This window comes from Bicyclus anynana, chromosome 3, assembly GCF_947172395.1.
Source record: "Bicyclus anynana chromosome 3, ilBicAnyn1.1, whole genome shotgun sequence".
NCBI classification, from domain to species: domain Eukaryota; kingdom Metazoa; phylum Arthropoda; class Insecta; order Lepidoptera; family Nymphalidae; genus Bicyclus; species Bicyclus anynana.
In genome coordinates this window covers 3,123,150-3,145,810 of record NC_069085.1, presented here as the reverse complement: position 1 = coordinate 3,145,810, position 22,661 = coordinate 3,123,150, and the positions used below count along the sequence as shown (strand labels likewise).

Genomic DNA, 22,661 nt, shown 5'->3' with positions numbered 1-22,661 from the left:
TGGGGATACTGTAATTTCCCAACAGTGAAAGAATCTTTAAAATCGGTTCAGCAGTTTCAGAGCCTATTCAATACAAACAAACAATGAAATCATTCCTCTTTATGATTTTAGTATAGACTAGCAGACGGCTCGCAGTTCCAACCGCTTAGTTTCCATGTGCGTGGGAATATGATAATAAAATATAATCTATGATACTCACAAATACCGAGGTTTTCTATTGGTGAAAGAATTTCGAAAATTGGTAATTAAATTAAAAATTCACAAACTTTTCCGCTTTATAATATTAAGCAGGTACCTACCTATAGATTACTCGGTAGGAAAACGAATATTATTTTCTGTTCTTTCTTCCTTAGTTCTCAAATCTTAGAGCTAAATTCCTCAATAGTTGGCCACAAATTTGACAAGTTAAGATTAAGACCATAGACACATAGAAAGTGTGTAGTCGCAGGATCCGTAACCAGTTTTCTATGCCCCGATATGGGAGCCCTTGCATTAGTGCAGATAAGTACGCTTGTATGTGTGTTGGCGAGTGAAATTACCTTAGCTTTCACGCTGAGATCGTTGGCAAAGTGGCTTTGGAGTGAAAAATTGTTAGGTGTGTTGGGTCTATAGGTTATTATTAGTTAAAAATAAGACCCACTAAACGATTATTGTAGCCAACTGCGTGCACGTGCCATAGATGGAAATCTGCACTGCAATGTACGATTCAAAATGTCAGCTGCTAAACCAAGTGGCATCGAAATTGCGTTAATTTTGCAGTGCCTACCGTAGTTAGAAACCTTCTACACGCCACTGTAAATCAGTGACCGACGACACAAAGCGATGCAATTAATCAGTGTGCGCGTATTTGGCCGGTGTCAAAACAAACAAGCGAGTGAAAGTGAGACGTCTATGTTTGTCTTTGTCGTCTCGGAACACTACGTCACTACACCTGTGTTCTAATTAATGACTTGTCATTTGAGCCTTGAGGATACTTCTAATTAGTAGTATGTTTAGATTTGGCACGCCATTCAAGCGCACTGATTAAGTGAACTGCACCTAGGTATTTAATCGGACTTTGTCGCTAATTGAGCCTCTTAAGAAGACTCAGAGTCACACAGTAGGCGATGAAACGAGCTAAGAGTATCTCTGCGTGATCGAATCAGAAATGAGGAGATCCGCAAAAGAACCAAAGTCACCGACATAGCTCAACGACATAGCTGAAGTGGGCGGGGCACATAGTTCGAAGAGCCGATGGACGTTGGGGTCCCAAAGTGCTGGAATGGCGACCCTGCACTAATAAGCGCAGTGTTGGTCGACCCCCCACCAGGTGGACTGACGACATCAAGCGAGTCGCAGCGATTCGCTGGATGCAGGTGGCTCAGTATCGTGATGTTTGGAAGTCCCTTCAAAAGGCGTATGGACGTCCTTCGGCTGATATGATGATGATGATGATGATGCATAATTAATTTATAATAATGTGTAAATAAAATTTACAATGGGATGTCTGAAAGAGTTCTGACGATGATGACACTACAAAAACACAATCTACATAATAATTATTTATCTTTAGTTTAAGAACTAGCTATTTTAAATGGATAGAGTTAAGCGACACTTTAATTATTCAATTTATTCAGCGATAACTTTAGGTACATGATTTTTTTGGCTTAGGTACTTTCTTCACGGTTCTACAAATTTAGTAACAAATGCTTACAAGATTTGAAGAGACGGCCTCCGTGGCGCCACTGCGCCACGGAGGCCGTCAATGGCCGTCAATGGCCGCGCATACCACTGTATGCGCGGTGGATTTACAAGACGGAGGTCCTGGGTTCGATCCCCGGCTGGGCAGATTGAGATTTTCTTAATTTGTCCAGGTCTGGCTGGTGGGAGGCTTCGGCCATGACTAGTTACCACCCTACCGGCAAAGACGTACCGCCAAGCGATTTAGCGTTCCGATACGATGTCGTGTAGAAACCAAAAGGGGTGTGGATTTTCATCCTCCTCCTAACAAGTTAGCCCGCTTCCATCTTAGACTGCATCATCACTTACCATCAGGTGAGATTGTAGTCAAGGGATAACTTGTACAGAATAAAATAAAAAAAAGATTACTGCATAAAAATTATACGAGCAATGCCCTGCTTTTTTTTTTTTTTTTTTTAAATTTAACTTGCAGCTGTTCTTACGAAAGAACTAACTTTTATTTATTGAAAGACAAGTTAGCCCCTGAGTGCCATCTCGCCTGATATTAGTTGACGAATGACGTTGAAGTCTTAGGTAGCAGTTGACGAGTCATCATCATTCGTGAAATGCTACCATCTAAGACTTCCTCTTAGTCTTATGTTAGTCACTCACCTCGGCATCAGCATGATGTCATGCACCAGCGACCAACACGATCAGTTTTATCGGATGTGAAGCCGTTAGCGCTGCAGGTATGTGGACTTATTGGATGGTGAGTGGCTAGCATTAGACGGTAGCGGCTTACATGGAATAGGTATCTACAGTGTCTCGTAGAGACCATAACTCTGACGGTTTCTGCGCGGCATCATATCTACCGGAAGGCTCTACGTTTTTGTCGGTAGGATATTGCACCCCCGTACCTCTAATCATTAAAATCTAATAGTGATCGTTATAGAACTAAATAATATTCGCCTACCCGCAGTGGAGTAGCATAACTGAAGCTGAAGCAGGCTCTTAAAGTAGGCTAAAAATGCTGAGGAATAGAACCCAGAACACAACTGCGCTAAAAAAATACTACATTCCAAAACACGATCGGTACACGGAAGTGTTCAAAAATTAAAGTGCAAACCATAATGATGTTTAATGTGGCCTAACTCACACACAAAAACGTGCAATTTGCATAATAAAGTCATCCTTTAAGTTATCTAAGTGCGTGCGAACGCGGTGGGCGATACGTGCCATTGGAATGCAGTCCATACGCAATAGGTTATTACGGCCTATAAACGCGTGAGCTATAGACGCGCGGGGGAGGAACGCGGTGCGGGGAGGGGGAACTAGTGCGCAAATACACGATGACTGCATACAATGACTGCCAAAGATCGCATCCAGGGGACAACAACGAGACACGTGTAAGCACAGAGCCGAATTTCAATAGACAACCCAATCTATGCACCGTTTACACTTTCGTACGCTATATCTAAAAAACTATTACAGTTACAAAAAAAAATCTAAAACAAACATTAAATACGCAAAAAAACGCATCCATTACAATAATCAAAACGTATAAATATCGTTCAGATAGCGTACAAATCGTCATCGCAATAAAAATAAACAGAAAAATTTCCAATGCCGCCCTGTAATCGCATTGTACGATAACGTCATTCACGCACACACGCACAGGACAGCCGAAATTCGTGAATGTATTTTTCTAGCCGCCGTTGCTGTGTGCGCCGCAGGACGTTAGAGCAGCGCGCGCTTATGGCATACGCTTGCTCGTAAGCGAGACAGCGATAGCTTATATAACGCATTATTTTTATAATTAACAAGCAAAAATTGAGAGATACGAACGTGCGGCCCTGGAAACGGTCACAGACCTCAGCGCACGAAATTTGCACAGATCAAATGTGGGCGACCTCGCCTGGTTGCAGGCCGTTCGAACGCACACAGACAAGTCAAATACACGTGCAAGGGGAAAATTCTCGACTTCCGTGTAAACGGGCGCAGCCTAACTTTGCAGCCGATCGATCAGAGGCACCTGTAAGGCTGACTCACTGAAAAACCGATGCCGATTCTGAAATGAGGTTGAATGTAAAACTTATCCACTTCATATAATTTTGGTATTGTTATGATAATGATTTTATAATTTGCAGCCTGAAAATGTTTAGTACACATATTCTTGCATTGCTTATACAATTCATGTCGTTATTTGTACATTTAAATAACCCCAATTTTTTTTATTCATTTTAAAAAGCTTTGGAATAGGATGATTTCCCCTGATTTATTTATATTTAATCTTTAATATATAGTTTTTATATAGTTACCTAAACAGTAACTGTGTAGTAATAAATTATTGTCATAATACATATTAGTGATCTCGGCCTTTTGAAGTTATTTAAGAAATACAGTTCATACAATTTTATTTGGCCGTAAATTGCTTTATTTTCGCCTTCTACTATAATAAAAAAAATATGTAATACCTTGTCCAAAGAAGTAGTATCATACTTATTTTTGTTTTCATCTACAAACATTTATTTTAAATACTACAACTTAGGGCCTCCTTTTTGACAGCCTCCGTGGCGCAGTGGTATGCGCGGTGGATTTACAAAACGGAGGTCATGGGTTCGATTCCCGGCTGATTGAGATTTTCTTAATTTGTCCAGGTCTGGCTGGTGGGAGGCTTCGGCCGTAGCTAGTTACCACCCTACCGGCAAAGACGTACCGCTAAGCGATTTAGCGTTCCGGTACGATGTCGTGTAGAAACCGAAAGGATTGTGGATTTTCATCCTCCTCCTAACAAGTTTGCCCGCTTCCATCTAAGACTACATCATCACTTACCATCAGGTGAGATTGTAGTCAAGGGCTAACTTGTATAGAATAAAAAAAAAAGGGAACAGTGCAAGTTTCATCATATTCGGTGTAATACTTTTTGAGATATAAAGTTAAGAATGTATCAGATATTACGAAAATCGTGTAGTGTATCATTTGTAGTTAGAATTTAGGATACATTTTGTAGTTGTTTTGTTGTTAATTTTTTTTAATTAGTTTTTTCAATTATATGAAATGCACTGGACGCAAAGAAATATCACCAACTTTACGCGTGTCAAACATATAAGCGAATCGTCTATTTTTGTTGACTCTACCAATAATTATGCTAACACGATATTTAAAAAAAAAAACTCGTTTGCATACATCCTTGTACGCACTGCTATTTAGTATTAATTATTTAGGCAATGGTATTCTAGTGGTGGTTTTTTATATGCTGAACAGGTTTGTTTGATCACGACGACTTTTGATAGCGAGTGGTCACGGGATACAGTGATGCAGTCTTCAACGGTTTTAATGCCGTTTAAATTCCAGCCATGATGATGGGTAAATACCTCTCTGGTTTAGTAAATAGAAGGTTTAAACACTCGGTCGGACTTTGAAATTTTGAGTAGGTATATATTACTTTTTTACAAGAAGTTCATTTTGAGAGAAGTGTGACATCCCCGTACATCGGAGAGAATGACGTAAGGATACACGGAAATTATTATTTTTTTTTTTTATTCTTTACAAGTTAGCCCTTGACTACAATCTCACCTGATGGTAAGTGATGATGTAGTCTTAGATGAAAGCGGGCAAACTTGTTAGGAGGAGGATGAAAATCCACAATCCTTTCGGTTTCTACACGACATCGTACCGGAACGCTAAATCGCTTGGCGGTACGTCTTTGCCGGTAGGGTGGTAACTAGCCACGTCCGAAGCCTCCCACCAGCCAGACCTGGACTAATTAAGAAAATCTCAATCTGTCCAGCCGGGGATCGAACCCAGGACCTCCGATTTGTAAAACCACCGCGCATACCACTGCGCCACGGAGGCCGTCAAACATCGTCACCAAATAGCAGAGTTGTGACAGGCGTCCACTGATCCGCATCGTACGTATCGGATGCATCGTACGTATCGAACGGATCGCATTAAAAGGATTGTAGGATCCTTTGTATAGAAAGTCATACTAAGTGTGTCCACTGATCCGTATCCTATGGGTCGCATCGAACGGACTTTATGGTAGACTAGCTGACGCCGCGCGGTTTCACCCGCGTGGTTCCCGTTCCCGTAAGAATACGGGGATAAAATATAGCCTATAGCCTTCCTCGATAAATAGGCTATCTAACACTGAAAGAATTTTTCAAATCGGACCAGTAGTTCCTGAGACTAGCGCGTTCAATCAAACAAACAAACAAACTCTTCTGCTTTGTAATATTAGTATGAAATTCGCCCGTAAATTGAAAATCCGTTGGATGGGATGCGTCCGATGCGTACGATGCGGATAAGTGGACGCCTACGATCGGACGAACGTTGTTAGTACGTTGTCAGATGATACGAGTATGTTATGCATGACACGCATAATTTTGTTTAAAATTCTAGATATACCATGGCTCGCCACTACTGTAGAAACACTTATATGATTGATAAATTATCTATGGTTATTCCATAGACATAATGATCATAAAAAAAATCACAATAGGTACTTTATTAAGTGACTTTTATAGTTGTATCAAGATCAAGACAAAAACTTTGATCATCGCGTATTTTATAATTAGCGGTATTCTTCCGCGGTTACACTCGCGGAGTTCCCATTCCTGTGGGAATACGGGAAGACTATAACATATCTTACTCGCAAATAACGTAGTTTTCCAGTGGTTAAATAATTTTAAAAACCGGTCCAGTTGTTTTGGAGCTTATTTGTAATAACCAACCAAACAAAACGCCGTGATAGCCCAGTGACCTCTGCCTCCGATTCCTGAGGGCGTGGGTTCGAATCCGGTCTGGGGATGCACCTCCAACTTTTCATTTGCGTGCATTTTAAGAATTTAAATATCACGTGTCTCAAACTGTGAAGGAAAGTAAGAAAACATCGTGAGGAATCCTGCATACCACAGAATTTTCTTAATTCTCTGCGTGTGTGAAGTCTGCCAATCCGCATTGGGCCAGCGTGGTGGACTATTGGCCTAACCCCTCTCATTCTAAGAGGAGACTCGAGCTCAGCAGTGAGGCGAATATGGGTTGATAATGATGATGATGAATCAAACAAAAAGTTATATCTATTTAATATTAGTTTAAAAGAAACGAATTCAGGATATTCTAAATATAGTTCAAGTCATCAGTATCCTAAGCCAGAAAGGCAGAGAGTGGCAATGGGCGGAGCACATAGTTTGAAGAGCCGGTGGACGTTGGGGTCCCAAATTGCTGGAATGGCGACCCCGCAGTGTTGGCCGACCCCCCAACTGACGACATCAAGCAAGTCGCAGGGATTCGCTAGATGCAAGCGGCTCAGTATCGTGATGTTTGGAAGTCCCTACCTATGGCCTAGGCCTATGTCCTGCAGTAGACGTCCATCGGCTGATATAATGATGATGATTCGGAATTTCGTACCTTTTAGTCCAGCAACTGCGTCAGAGAGGTTACCTTATAATAATTCATTGACATTCGTGGATGAAACTTTGACCGAACTACTTGCGTATAAATTTAGTTGCAAACAAGTTCAAAATGCCTTTTCCGATGTATTACCCGTTTTGCTGGTTTCGCGTTACAATATTAGGCGGTTGGATCGTGGCCTTCACGATTACTTAGATATAATAATAGAGCAACTTTTTCGACGAAACCTACTCATAATATTTTGCTGATTATTCAATTAAATGGCAATAGAAGTATTGAAAACGATTATGTAACATTTCATCATCATCATCATCATATCAGCCGATGGACGTCCACTGCAGGACATAGGCCTTTTGTAGGGACTTCCAAACATCACGATACTGAGCCACCTGCATCCAGCGAATCTCTGCGACTCGCTTGATGTCGTCAGTCCACCTGGTGGGGGGTCGGCCAACACTGCGCTTACTAGTGCAACATTTACTCTTTTTTTATTCTTTACAAGTTAGCCCTTGATTACAAATCAAATCAAATCAAAAATCATTTATTTCAAGTAGGCTCAGTTTAAAAGCACTTTTGACACGTCAGTTGACTATTTGTTGTATTTAGTTGACTATTCTACCACCGGTTCGGAAGGCAGGTTCTGCTGAGAAGATACCGGCAAGAAACTCAACAGTTGCTCTTTTGAAAAAGTCACAATCTCACCTGATGGTAAGTGATGATGCAATCTAAGATGGACGAAGGCTAACTTGTTAGGAGGAGGATGAAAATCCACACTCCTTTCGGTTTCTACACGACATCGTACCGGAACGCTTAATCGCTTGGCGGTACGTCTTTGTCGGTAGGATGGTAACTTGCAGTGGCAGTATGCCACGTTGTATAGCAATATCGATTCTCTGACTTAAATGTAGGCCAGCCTTCTGTTCACGGGAGGCGTCGATTAATCGCTTTGCGATTTCTAATAAATAAATAATTTAATAAATAAATAATAAATAAATAATTTAATAAATTTAATAATAAAGCGAGACGCGAGTACTCGGACCCACGGGCCTAGCGTTTCGACCGCAAACGGCTCAAATACATAATCTCCGACGAGATTGCTGTATTCGCGCCGCTTGAGGGTCTCTGCTGATGCAGCAGCACCGCCATGATATAATTGATGATGATTAAAATCTTTCAACTGAAATAAAAACAAATGCAGCCTTAGATAATAATAGAACAGAGTACTAAATAAAAATCTCCACATGAAAACTAGGTAAAGACAACATAAGGCAAACAGATGTTAATAACGTAAAAGATAAAATACTGTTATGATAAGAAACTGTTTTATGTAAGTATGTAAAAAATTATTAATGAAAAAATAGTCATGAGCATAAAACGTTATCTTGGCAATAAATCTTGAACTCGGCGGATGTTATCAATTTAATTGATTAATTTTAAGTACAATTTCAAATATATAAGTATTCTTATTCTAATACCAATAAAATCCAGGCTGCATTGGTACCTATAGAGGTGTAATTCTCACCAATATTTTAAGGCTAACATTTTTTCATGGAAAAAATTTATAATACAGTAATTACTCCATACATACAGTACATACTCCTTTTTAAATAAATATTTCGTTATTCGCGGATCTGACCGACGAAACTGACGTAAAATCTGCAAATTAAAACTTTAACTTGCCTATACCTACCTATATATTTAACTTTAACTTAAATACCTATTGCCAAAATTGCGAATGGATGGTTTAAGAATGCCATTGCTTAAAATCATTTTGAATAGAAGCTTTTAAAAATTGTCAAGCCAGAAAAAAATTCAAAATTCCTCAAACCATTGTCTAAGAGTGAAGATAATAGTTAATCAATAACTTCAATTAATTGTTTTTTCTTTATATATTTGTTATTTATTTTGTCACCCAAGAACGTATCCCATATAAAATACCATTCCATATTCACGGTTTCTGTATTCGCGACACATTTAGAGAACGTATCCCCCTCGAATAATGAGCTTTTACTGTATATATAATTAAGCTATTAAAAATCTTTACACATAATCTGTCAACCTCTAAACATTTTTCTAAGAGAAAACGAAGTTATTCTTCTATATAGAAGGATCGATTATTGGCCCGAGCATTGTTATGCTTCAAAATGACTTTTGCTGTATATCAATTAAATAAAACAGGTGAACTCCACAGTCGTGTATAAAAGTGAGGGTATTATTAATGTAAATTATAAAATTGTGCGCGCAACCTTAATTTGGAATGTCTCTATTGCTATAAACAAACCGATTTGAGTACCGAAACCTCACGACGCAGTAAGTAGAAATAAAGTAGGTAGGTATAATATAATGTAGGTGATAGGGCTGTCAGGCTGTCTTTATACAAATGTAAATTTTTGATTTTCAAATTGATAATTTGTAGCCCAATATTTGAAAAAAAATTTTGTTTTTTTTTTTTTAATTTCCGATACAGGGTTGCCAATTCCACAATTTATTATATTTTATTACTATTATTGTAAACAACATAAACCAACATTTCCGTTTCCTACTAACACACGTTACCCACTTAGCATGTATTTGCTATCATAATGATTAGATAAACCATTGTATTTTTTCTACGCTGAATTAGTTTTTGTGCCAAATATGATTATCCTATCCGATGGTATTTTAATTCAAAATTAATTTACATTAAATATGCTTCGTTTACAACGTAAGTGCCTGTAAACACATCACATCAGTGACACATCAATTCTCTTTCTACAAACGCTAACGCAAAAGCGATTGAGATGTTGATCACGTGACCTATCGATAACGAATGTCATCCCCATACAATTTTTAGTTTTAGAAGCATTTGTAGTAAGAGAATTGATATGTGGACCTTGGCTAGAGGCCCAGATTATTTTATTATCCGTGTGGGACACTGCACGATTATCCTACTAACACTATAAACGCGAAAATTATAGGAATGTTTATTTGTTTGGATGTTTGTTACTTACTCTTTAACGCCGCAACTACTGAACCGATTTGGCTGAAATCTTAAAAAAAAAAAGAAAAAAGAAAGAAAGAAATATCCTTATTTTTAGGCAGTGCCACACATTACATTAATAAATTTTAAATATATAACTTATAGCTAAAACAAAAAAAGAAGAACGCCCTGCAATATGTGGCATAACCTAGAAAAAGGCCCTAACTCAGCATTTTGCTACATACTTCCTATCCAAAAAAAAGTATGCAGCACTGATTTTCAGTTAGGACCTAGTTCAGGTGCCGCCACGTACACAGTTCAACATCCTATGTAAACCAGAGACCTTTTAATAATGTAAACTATTATTAATTAATTAAAATTATTAATTAAAAATGATAGATTATACCCTGGATTAACACATAGGCTACTTTTCATCCCGAAAAAATCAATGGTTCCTACGGGATTTGTGAAAAACTGAATTTCACACGGATGAAGTCGAGGGCGTCTGCTATTAAAATAATCACATCTCATCACACTATCACAGTAACATATAAATCCGAAAGTTTTTGTGTGTGTGTTAGTGTGTATGTTTGTTTCTCCTTTGTACAGCGGCTCCTGAAGCGATTTGGCTGAAATTTAAAATAGATTTGGTTTTGAGAAGCCTGTTTAAACCTATTTCTTTCACGCTGTAACTTACATTACGTGTAGTAAAAAGAACAAGGATGACATATAGACACTCATTACTTCTGTAAAATACGTATAGGACGATTACATTTGATGAAGGAGAGGTTATGGTAAAATGAAGTAAATACGAAGTTCGTTGTGCCAACCCTAGCGAATCTAGTAGGTACTCGCGGCATGCGATAGCCGATGCTAGTCGAAAACGTGAACTTGGTATTTTGTCCATGAACCTGCCACCTCCGAAGTAGTGGGTTGACGTCAGCGTTAAAAAAGGCCGACCAATTGCATAATGCTTAGGCGTTATTTACACGTGCCTAAGAAACGTGTACCGGGGTATAGTTACTAGCAGAACCCCGCGGTGTCACCCGAGTAGTTCCCACTCCCGTTTATCCCGGAATTAAATATAGCCTGTGAGGATAAAATATAGCCTATGTTACTCACTTTATTATGTACAAGTTATAATGTTGTTTTCAGTGAAAGAAATTTCAAAATCAGTCCAGTCAGTTCAACCGATTAATTCTTACGTCTTTAGTATAATATTAGCTTAAATAATAAAGCTTTTTTGAAAAAAAAATTGTGGAGAGGTTGCAGGTTCGAATCCCACCCTTTGAACTATTGTTGGAACTATGGGAACATTTTGTCATGTATTATAATGACTTTTAAACTAAGCAGATGGGCAAGCAGCTTGCCTATTCACTAATTTGGTTTTTATTAACAACTTATTAAAATAAATATTAAATCTACTGAGAAATGTCATCTACCTACTGTATGATATCCACTTAAGGTTGTCAGTCGGCACCGGATGACATTTTTTACATAGAATCTCAATTACGTATATGTCAACTAACGTACGTCAAAGTTAGTGAATTAGCCTGTTGTTGGTAAGATCTATCACTATTAAACAGAGGAACACCTCGGATTCTATGCAAGGAAGATGTCCTATAATGTGCTGCCCTCTGTCCATCAACTTGAAGCGTAGGTATTAAGACTAAAATACAATACAATACTGCTTTCCGGCCGAAATTGGTGACGGAAGAAAGTACTTCTTGGGGTTTTAAATGCCTTACGGCCAGTTTCTTCATCGCAAGTAACAGTCAAAGTAACGTCATAAATCAAAAGTGACGCTCTTATTCACTGAAAAATAAAGTCTTCTTTACTACTTACTACTTTTACTGTTACTTTAGCTTTAAATGAAGAAACTGGCCGTAATCTGGATCATCTGGATCATCGTTCCATTTAAAAAGTAAAAAATAATAATAAAAAAAAATTTAATAAAAAAATTCAACCGACTTCCAACTCAAAAAATAACTTTAACTAAAAAGCAAAAAATAACATCCTACCTATGTGCTACCTTCTGATCAGTTTGAAGGCGGTGCCAAGCCAGTGATGTTTTAATTAAATACGTTTAAACTACAAAATTTCTGTGGTTATTCCAGAAACAGCTTTAATTAAAACACACTGGCTTGGCACCGCCTTCAAACTGATCAGAAGGTAGCACATAGGTAGGATGTTATTTTTTGCTTTTTAGTTAAAGTTATTTTTTGAGTTGGAAGTCGGTTGAATTTTTTTATTAAAATTTTTATTTTTTTATTTTTAGTGTTAGCATACCCACTGCGTGTGTACAGTCACAACCTATCTAAGTGGAAAGTTCTTATCAATACAAAATTATCAAGTCCAAACACAAGGTAGCTACTGTGAGCCGTCGAGGAGTTCTCTTCACTGTGCTTCGTCTTCATCACCAGATCCTTAATACAGTCGCAATCCATATAGGTGGAAAGTTCTCATCAATACAAATTTATCAAGTCTAAACACAAGGTAGCTACTGTGAACCGTCGAGGAGTTCTCTTCACTGTCCCTCGTCTTCATCATCAGACCCTTAATACAGTCACAATCCATCTAGGTGGAAAGTTCTCATCAATACAAATTTATCAAGTCCAAACACAAGGTAGCTACTGTGAACCGTCGAGGAGTTCTCTTCACTGTCCCTCGTCTTCATCACCAGACCCTTAATACAGTCACAACCCATATAGGTGGAAAGTACTCATCAATACAAATTAATCAAGCCCAAACAAAAGGTGACTGCTGTAAATCCTTGACGAGTTCCATCGTCTGTGTTTCGGCTCCATCATCAGACCAACTCCAAACCTTCATAAAGTTGTAGTGGTTTAAAATACCTTATGGAAACACTAATAAACGTACTAGCCGTCTCTACAACTTTCGAAAGTTCCCCTCAATTTCTCCAGGATGCCATCATCAGATCCTGACATGAAAAAAATGGGACCACCCTGGAAGTAAACCCTACAAAACAAAAAAAGAATTTTCAAAATCGGTCCATAATTGACGGAATTATCGCTGGACATACATAAAAAAAAAAAAAAAAAAAAACGTACAGCTGAACGTAGAACCTCCTCCTTTTTGGAAGTCGGTTAAAAACTCAATCTTAAAGTATTTATGTATGTATTAATCATTCTAAAAAAATACGTCGCGTCGCTCTTAACATTACAAATATTAACTTTATAAATAAATATTTTTGAATTATTTATAAAGATTTTACATACAGAACCCTCAGTAGGCGAGTCCGACTCGTACTTGTCCGGTTTTCATAACGATTTTTGTATACAGAACCCTCGGTGTCCGGTTTTTATCACGATTTTTGTAAGGCAGACTAACGTTATATGTATGCCGGGTCATCTAGTTTTATTATAAAAGTAATAGGTATATAACTGCTATTTGATACGCGTGTAGGATGCCTTATAATAGATGTTCTTTGTCCATGCATACCAGAGTACAATGAGCGGCTCCTATAATAGCAATTTTAATTAACGCAAGCATTGTTCGTTCATGATTCAAGTGATTGTGTTTAGTGAACCCGCCCGGGTTGCAACGCGTTATTACAATAACTTTGGAACTTCGTCGATAATACAAGTTACAACAAACGATCGATCCATAGTTTAAATTAACCACGTTTTGTGGGAACTTGGTTTTTATATTGTTTTATTTTTAAACAACTTCCAAAAAAGAAGACGTTCTATTTTCGGCTGTATGTATGTTTCATCACGATGTTTTTCCTTCACCGTCTGAGACACGTGATATTTTTTTTTTAAATGCACACAACTGCCCTGTGTCATATCCCTGTGTCATATCCACTGGGCTATCACGGCTTTCTATTTTTATGCATGTTCAGCGATATTTCCGTCGTTTGTGTACTAATTTTAGCCTATTGGTTGTATTTTTTGTTGTATAAGATACTAGTCGACGCCCTATTTTACACTCGTAGTTCCCGTTCCCGTGAAAATACGATGATAAAATATAGCTCACACACCCAAATAACGTTGCTTTGTAGTGGTAAATGAATTTTCAAAATCGGTTCAGTAAGCTTAATACTTAACTGAATCAAGACCATGAGCCGTAGCACAAAAAGCGGAAACCGGTAAGTGGCATATAAGTATGCCTTTTTGACTTTTTACATATTATTTTGATTCTTCTGCCGTGGAGACCCTTGGGCGACGGAGTCGCAGAGTCAAAAAATTTCTGGCCTGGTTACAGAAGGGCTGGCTCATTTTTTGCGCAAAGTATCAGCCTGGAAACCCATCGATCGTGTATGGAAAAGCCATCGATCGTAGATGGTTAGATGGGCATCAAAGCGTCGCGGAATTGTCATTAGTATCGCACATTGAGTACGTCATCACTCGTACACACATTTCTCTTTATTCATGTTGTGGCTTGTGTTTTTACACTTCCAAAATGAAAGCATAATTAAAATAAGAAAATACAGTAAATACTTTCTTAATTTCACGTCCACTCACAGCATGCGCTTGTTTCGTACTAAGATAAGATGTGCGTGCACGTCTTTGGGTAATAATATAAAATTGTGCGTTCTCTAATATATAGGGGCCCATCTAACGATTTATATCGATGGAAAAAGCAGCCCATATTCTTACCACCATTCCACGTGGGCATAATTTGTATAGTTTTTAGAATAAGTTAGCATATGATCATAACTGTATTTTTTCTCAAGAAAAAAAAAATTATAAACCTTATCTTGGCGATAAGATAATTGCCTAGCAAGAAACGATTTCTTGCATACTATTAACTCTTCTTGTATACCTCTCAGTGTAGTCACCGCCTAAGCTATATGTTACCTTACCCTTTGATAATGTGCTCAAGACCTTACAAGCCAATATAGGAGATGAAGTTACATAACAAACTCGATATGTCTGACGGTCACGGCTTCCAAAGGTCGCCCGCTATCAGACTAATCCTTTATTATCATAATACACACGAAAATAAGGAAATAACAAAGTTGCGCTTAGAATATACGATACTCTATAGGGAAATATGCAAACTGATATAGATAAACTATTTGTTACTAGCTACCCACCCTGACTTTGCGCGGGTGATCGGAACAATCTACTTTTAATCTGTTTCAATTTGCTAGTGCCTGCAATAAATGACGGCCTCCGTGGCGCAGTGGTATGCGCGGTGGATTTACAAGACGGAGGTCCTGGGTTCGATTCCCGGCTGGGCAGATTGAGATTTTCTTAATTTGTCCAGGTCTGGCTGGTGGGAGGCTTCGGCCGTGGCTAGTTACCACCCTACCGGCAAAGACGTACCGCCAAGCGATTTAGCGTTCCGGTACGATGCCGTGTAGAAACCGAAAGGGGTGTGGATTTTCATCCTCCTCCTAACAAGTTAGCCCGCTTCCATCTTAGACTGCATCATCACTTACCATCAGGTGAGATTGTAGTCAAGGGCTAACTTGTAAAGAATATAAAAAATAAAAATAATGTTCAAGAGTTTTTTTTTTTTTTTTTCTTTACAAGTTAGCCCTTGACTACAACCTTACATGATGGTGATGATGCAAACTAAAATGGACGCGGGTTGACTTATTAGGAGTTGCATGAAAATGCACTCCCCTTTCGGTTTCTACGCTTTCGGTGCGTCTGTGCCGGTAAGGTGGTAAGCCACGGCCGAAGCCTCCCACCAGCCAGAACTGTACCAATAAAAAAAACCTGAATCGGCCCAGTTAACGAACCCAAGTCCTCCGTCTTGTAAATCCACTGCGCCACGGGGGCCGTCAAAGCTTTTGGAATAGGATTCGTTCGGAGAAGTAGATACTACGGTAAATTTTCTTATTTCGGTCAATAAGCAGTAAGTAGATAGGTACTTATTGCTGTTTCGGGCGAAATAACGCCATAAATTTTTCTACCCTCAAATTACAATTACGATTTTTTTTACAAGTTAGCCCTAGACTACAACCTCACCTGATGGTAAGTGACGATGCAATATAAGATGGAAGCGGGCTAACTTATTAGTAGTTGGATGAAAATCCACACCCATTTCGGTTTCTACACGACATAGTACCGGAACGTTAAATCGCTTTCGGTACGTCTTTGCCGGTAAGGTGGTAATTAACCATGGCCGAAGTCAGACGTGGACCAACTAAGAAAACCTCAATCGGCCCTGTCAAGGATTGAACCTAGGACCTCCGTCTTGTAAATAAAATAATGATTCGATTTTACGATTAGGTGCAGTAAGTTAATCTTGTGTTTAAAGTACGCAATGGATTTTAATTCTTTACATCAAGAGTGATTCAAGAGGAAGATTTACTAGTAAGTATATTATGTATTATGTATTTATGTCGTATATAATAAATAAGATAATATTGAGCCGTGATAGCCCAGTGGATATGACCTCTGCCTCCTATTCCGGAGGGTATGGGTTCGAATCCGGTCCGGGGCATGCACCCCCAACTTTTCAGTTGTGTGCATTTTAAGAAATTAAATATCACGTGCCTCAAACGGTGAAGGAAAAACATCGTGAGGAAACCTGCATACCAGAGAATTTCCTTAATTCTCTGCGTTTGTGAAGTCTACCAATCCGCATTGGGCCAGCGTGGTGGACTATTGGCCTAACCCCTCTCATTCTGTGATGAGACTCGAGCTCAGTGAGCCGAATATGGGTTGATAATGATGATAATAAATAAAAAATGTCGTTATTCAGAGATTCCGCGTCGACGAAGTCGCAGGCATCCATTAGTTACTAATATATTGCAAAATGAAGCTATTTCCATTTCAAGTCAAATATTTACAGGCAGCGAACAATTTCATCGCGTACAAAGTAATAATAACAATAAAGGTGGCAGTTTAGGATGTTTTGATCTCTATAATCAATAGGGCTTGTTAATTTCAGATCTGGCGGAGTCAAAGCGTTGCCATGACAACGATCCCTTGGCAGAGTTTCCCAGGGCCAAATACAAAATTTGAGGAGCACCGCAGACTACAGACGAAGGACTTCATTTCTTAACCATCGACTCAAAAAGAGGGGTTTAATAAGTTTGGCGTGTCTGTCTGTCTGTCAGTCTGTGGCACAATAGCTAACGAACGGATGAAGCGATTTCAATTTAGTTTTTTTTTTTATTAAAGGTGACTTACGTGCGAGTGATATTAGACATGAAATAATAATAATAATAGTAATAATTTATTTATTTGCTTTAAACATGGGTTACACTTGTTATAAAATTAAATATACAATTAATTATTCGATCCAAACATGTCATGCCTATAGGCGTGCAAAATATTTATGAAATGTGTCAATGGAACAATACCTAAATTACAAAAGCTACAAAATTACAAAACAAAAAAAACAATATAAGAGAAAATTATGTCAAATTTTAAAAAAAATGTCAATTATTACAATTAGTCAAAATCTCAGTTGAAAATAGTCTTTGTAGTTATATATATTTGCATTAATTAATTTATTAAAAATATAATTTTTGAATTCATTCATGTTTGATGAAAATCCGTTTAAAAGTTGTGAGGGGTGAAAGTGGGGAAGAATAACCGAATTTCCGAAATATACTTATATACTCAACCATTTCCTTTATATAATGACCTCTGTTAACCTTCGAGCAATAGGTAGCGAAATATTTGCGAAAAACTGATTTTCTTGACCTTCTGACGTTTGTAACTTTTTCGTTGCAAATCGATGTCGATTTTTCACATCTTCATAATAACACCGTATTATACTTGTATACAAAAATTCAACTTCGTAGGAATTTTTCCCCAGATAAATCCTAATATTACAGGACTACATTTCATTTTCATGAAAATCGGTTTACTAGTTTTGTGTTAAAATTAAAAACACTGAAATACATCTTTGAAGTTGATTCCATTTTTATATTAAAAAGACATAATTTTACATAAATACTACTACAAGATTACATAAATACTTTATGTTTACTTTGTTTAGGGAATTCGATAGTTTACTTATCACCACCAAAACGAAGGTAAATCACCAAATCACGAGCAAATCACTTACCTTTCGATGTTGCAACCCACCTAGCCGCCAAGAGACAGCTTCCTCACACACCTTGACAATGACTTCACACACACTTGCACTGGACCGCAGCCTCAATACTAACAAGTTGTCTTGTGCACATCAACATTAAAACAAATGAATACGAGAAGTCTGAAAGTGCCGAATTGCACATAGCACCGCGTAGACTCCGGGTTTTTTATGTCGAATGTTGCCTGTGTCGCGCTAACAGGTCTCATTGGTCGGCCGTCGCTCGCATTCGAATAGTAAAGTAGTTTTTTTATAACTACCCTCTTTGTGATTAATCTACCCGGATTAAGTAACTATACTACAGCCTTTCTTGATGAGTACTGTTTACCAACACATAAATTAAAAATGAGGGTATTAGTCACTAGACATTTCACACCTAATAATAATTATAATTAACTAGTTCTTATAGTAATGAAAATAAATTTGATTAATAGGCTTAGATCAATTTTAGATATGGTTAATATATTTTACATAACATTTTATAAAAAAACATACATAATGGAAAATAAATAAGTTATGAAATGACATGCGTTTTCTACCTTAATTTCTAAATTCTTTGTTGGTAAACAGTACTCATCAAGAAAGGCTACAGTATAGGTGGAGGCGTCTAGAAGATGCCTATTCACTCTTAGTAAGTATATCATGAAACATCAGGATATCTGACTGTTTCATCCCGTAAAAAACGTCTATCCAGGTAAACTTGTCTCTTATCTGCGACCGCTAGGTAACACGTGATCTAGCAATTTCACGTACGCTCTTTGCTGTGGCGAAGCTAGCTTTGTAATTGACTACGCACTTTGACTTCAAGCAACATTACCTACAAGGTGAAATCTGAAAGCAAGTAGTCCCCGGTTTGTGAAACGCTGATCATTTTCTTATTATTGTGTCAATTTTTACAAATAAACAGGTTAAGCAAGCCTAACACTTAATCTATCGTTTATCGTTTCATCACTTTGTACCGCAAAATTTTTTGCCCTCCATGTGCAGTGGATGAGCTTCGTAGATGCTAAAATGTACTGAGGAATCCTGAACCCTGAGGAGGATTTGGAGTTGTAATTTCCCATTTTGTACAATATTTAGGTATAGTGCCTATTCTAGTTAAGAACCTCGCACACGCCATTGCCATGTAATTTTATCAGCAACCGTAGCTTACCTATGTAACTAAATTTATCAATGCTTGTCAACAGAAGCAATTATGGTAATACTTCTCCGGATAGGTACCTTAAAAGATTTTATTTGAAATCAGAAGCATCGTTAATTCGTCATTTCGCGCTTTAAAGTTTTTAATCTGTTTTAATCAAAGACGTAGTAGACGTACATCCATTCGGTTAGGTAGGCATAGGTTAATATTTAACTAAACCACACCACTCAATTCTTCGTTTAAATAAATACCTATTTTTTATTTCATGTTTTAACAGTATCCACTAACAATTGGACTTTTATTGATCATTTGATTCTGTAACCAACACAACAACTTCGGTTTAACTTAGTTTGACAATTATTTTATTTAAACGTTGATATAAGCATGCCTTTCAGAAACTGGGCATAAATTTGTTTTCGTCGCACGGAACATGGTTATGGAGCATACTTCTATGAAGTAACTTCATTAATTATAGCATTCGTACCTGCGTTGTTTGAGCTTGAACTTGGCCTCGCCTTTAATGCAAAATTTAAGATTTAAAGAACAAGTTTGAACCCTCTTACCTACGCATGTGTTACGGTAACGTATTTGTTTCGTCGTCATCAACCCATATTCGGCTCACTGCTGAGCTCGAGTCTCCTCTCAGAATGAGAGGGGTTAGGCCAATAGTCCACCACGCTGGCCCAATGCGGATTGGCAGACTTCACACACGCAGAGAATGAAGATAATTCTCTGGTATGCAGGTTTCCTCACGATGTTTTCCTTCACCGATTGAGACACGTGATATTTAATTTCTTAAAATGCACACAACTGAAAAGTTGGAGGTGCATGCCCGGGACCGGATTCGAACCCACACCCTCCGGAATCGGAGGCAGAGGTCATATCCACTAGGCTATCACTGCTCCTTACGTATTTGTTTATACTACCTATATGTACACCTACGTTACATCATTAATTATTACACCTACGTAAAACCGCAATAATCATCTGTTTTAAACATATTGTATACAAGCGGACTCCCGCGACTTCGTTCGCCCTTAGGCCTTCTTAATCCGGCCCTAATGGACCTCTACTATCTATAAACTACCTCCCTACCAAATTTCATTTTTGTACGTCAAACGGTTTTTGAGATTTTGTTATTTCCTTTCGCATTTATATATTAAAATATGTATAAATAAATAATTGAGAAGTATGTAAGTTTAGGAACGGCTAGACCAATACTAGTTTGGAAGTCCCTACAAAAGGCCTATGTCCTGCAGTGGATGCCCATCAGTTGATTGTGATGATGATGATGATAATGATAAACTAAAGAAACGTGACCACAACACAGCACAGCAAAAATATTTAGAGTTATACATGGTGTGGCGTGGCAGAGAAACCCAATTACCAACAATCCTTGCTTACAATTGCTTTGTGAATTTATACAAATATTCAATGCCTAATAGGCCTAGTTGAAATATTTTTTTTTTTTAAATTTTAGCAATTTTTCATTAACAGATGATAATTTAATGACATACTTATGGAAATTTATTTTACTATTATGATGCGTTAACGTATTTTATCACAACAATCAGAACTAATCTAATCAGGGTGTTAAACCATCGTAGTATAATGAACTTTCCAAATTAACTGGGATGTTTCACTTTGACATGAGCGCTTTGATCCGTGCGCTCGCCTCTTAATCATTACAAGTGTTTGATGAAAAATACACAGTCAGCTGATTTCGCTCTTTAAGACTTCATTTTAATGAATGCTTTTACAAGTACCTTATACTCGTCCGTGATAGCCCAGTGGATATGACCTCTGCCTCCGGTTGCGGAGGGTGTGGATTACGGTACCTCAAACTTTTCAGTTGTGTGCATTTTAAGAAATTAAATAACACGTGTCTCAAACGGTGAAGGAAAAACATCGTGAGGAAATCTGCATACCAGAGAATTTTCTTTATTCTCTGCGTGTGTGAAGTCTACCAATTGACCTCTCATTCTGAGAGGAGACTCGAGCTCAACAGTGAGCCGAATATGGGTTGATAACGAACCAATACTCGTCTGGAATAATCATAATCCTGGAATATAGCAATAGCTTCTCAGTCTTTTCTTTTCCTAGTCCTTTTGCGTACTTGGTCAGTACGTAAGAATTCTTTATACGAAGCTAACATGGGTAGCTTTGTATTGGCCTCGTTTTTCAAGCCTAACCAGCGCCAGTCAGCTCTGGCAGGAATAGAGTGACATCCTCTTTCTTTAGCCAGTAACTGCCAGTATTACGAACATGTGTAGACGCAAGAAAAATCCAGGAATCACTTGAATCGTCTAAAAAACAGGTTTTTTAGACGAACCTGTTTTTTAGACGATTCAAGTGATCACGAAATTGACATCAACCCACCGACTTTGTATAAACCACGTTAAGCCCTCATTCGCACGAGAGTTTTTTTAACGTTTGTTTGTTGTTGTGTTGTGTTATTTTTTTAATGAAACTCTCGAGCTAATGGGGCCTTAATTTAATGTTAGCCAATAAATCTTGCCAGTCACATCAAGCACACCAAATAGCAAATCAAGACGTCAAGTACCTATAATAAAAAAAATTATACTAATTTTGTCCCAGACGACATTGCCGGCCTCCTCTAGTATTATGCGAAAACGAATGTGTTCTTTGTTAACTACGGAACCCTAAAAGAGAGTTATATAGTGACCAAGCCTACTCATATTTACGTATTCTACTCAAACACATTAAAATATTCGGTGTAGAAGGATTAGCGTACACATATCTCTGAATGAATACAAAATGATAATTTTATTCAATATTATAATTATTTTATTCGTTTTATACATAGTAATAATTTTCGTTGTGAAATCGAATACACCTGCAAATAAATTAAATTCACTGGGAAATTTGGGAGTTTAATGGCATTTTAACCGCCATTTTGAATATTTAGTGATGTGCAAAAAAGTGTATCTACTATTATTAGTTTTAAACGCTGATATTAAATTCAAAAGGTACAAACTTCATTTGTTAATGTATCATATTATTTAATAACAACATTTTTATTGTGTGTATATGTGTATTTATGAAATTAAAATATTCAGTGGTTAAAAGCTACATATTAAGTTGGTGAAAGAACTCTTAAAATCGGTCGAGCAGTTTTTGAGTTAAATTGTAAGAAACAAACAAAACATCTTACCTCTTTATTTTGGCTTATCCTTATTAAAACGAAACCCAGTCTTTTATACGCAGGCAATAGCTAGTTACAAATAAAAATTGACCCAAATGGAAATCAAACCCAAATTCCAGTTATAAAAGAAACACCCTACGGACTGCGCTGCAGAATTCACAACAATTTGTTGCACAGATTTGATGAGGGGTCCATACCCTTTCTTCGCATATCAATATCTTTACACATTTTATCACAGTAGGTACCGAAATGATTGTCGAATATATGAATTATCGGAGCGGATTGAGTAGTTGGTA

General features: G+C 37.7%; 1 protein-coding gene across 1 annotated transcript in view; it reads right to left on the bottom strand.

Moving 5' to 3' along the window:
- LOC112045460 (zinc finger protein chinmo) overlaps positions 1–18,241 on the bottom strand; it is a 105,635-nt gene extending 87,394 nt beyond the window's left edge. The window contains exon 1 of the mRNA XM_052891071.1: positions 18,032–18,241. The gene's annotated coding sequence lies outside the window, so the exon portion shown is untranslated. The remainder of the gene's footprint in view (positions 1–18,031) is intronic.
- Positions 18,242–22,661: the final 4,420 nt, after the last annotated feature.